This window comes from Notolabrus celidotus, chromosome 10 (assembly GCF_009762535.1).
Source record: "Notolabrus celidotus isolate fNotCel1 chromosome 10, fNotCel1.pri, whole genome shotgun sequence".
NCBI lineage: Eukaryota > Metazoa > Chordata > Actinopteri > Labriformes > Labridae > Notolabrus > Notolabrus celidotus.
Window position 1 is genome coordinate 23,990,501 of NC_048281.1, and position 1,136 is coordinate 23,991,636.

A 1,136-nucleotide genomic window follows, 5' to 3' on the forward strand; every position below is an offset into this window, starting at 1 on the left:
ATTGTTGTAGAGAACACTTTAAAACATGGCTTGCCAGGCCTATTCTTTAACCTTCCTCCTGTGTTAGGGTCGGCGCTGACCCGTTTTTAGGTTTAAATACATAAAAGAACCACATACATTTTTTTTATTGCATCAAGGCTTTTTGAATTTGTCAGGAACCTCTATTTCAACAGAAAAAAAAAAATCACTAAATTATAAAATGCTCTGGTTGAAATTATGAACTTTGTGTTGTTAGGGTCGACTTTGACCCAGTTATAAAAACAAGATTATAAAGCAATAATTAAAGCCGAAACTGAAATCACAAGTGCATTGAACAAAAAACAAAACAAGTAAAGACGGGCATATCCAGACATGTGATGTCAATTCAACTATTTGAGTGGTCATTTGACTTGCAAAGTCCAAATCTCCAATTTGCAGCATGCAAAAATGCCTTTTTTATTTTTTTGCCTTTTTCATGAAGTAAATACATATGGGTTGAAACTGACCCACAACACCATAGATGTTACTATGGTTAATAATATTAAAATGAAAAAATAAATAAAACAAATGTATTTCAGAGATGTGTTCTAATACCCCTCAGTAATAGTCAGGTAACACAACAACCTTTTATTTATTTATATGATTCTCTTGAGGTTCATTTTACCATTTTTAAAAATTGAAATCGAGGGGTATACTGACAAAAAAGGCCCAGAGGCCCACACCACAAATACTAAAACAAATAATTAATGGATAAGGAAGCAACTTGTTTTGAGAAACAAATTGGATGATAACTAATTGTTTTTTTGTGTATTTTACAGCTGATTTAAGACAGGTCAAAACTGACCTGTTAACATAAGAAGTGGCAACATAAAGCTAACACAAGAGGAAGGTTAACAGTTTTGGGGTATCAAGTGACCAACCTCATTTATCACAGGTATATCTAACACACTCTGGTACTACATTGCAAGTACTGAAATTCCAGGCTTGATTCAGAAGCACACAAAGGCAGCTTTTCCAATCCTCTTCACGTTGGTCCTTGACTGGAGTGAATAAATTAAATTAATTATCACCACTTCTTTTAAAGCAGTAGGAACTGTGAAGACCCCACTTTAAATGGTATCCAGGAATCTTTCCCATAAAACTTTTAGGGTGACTGT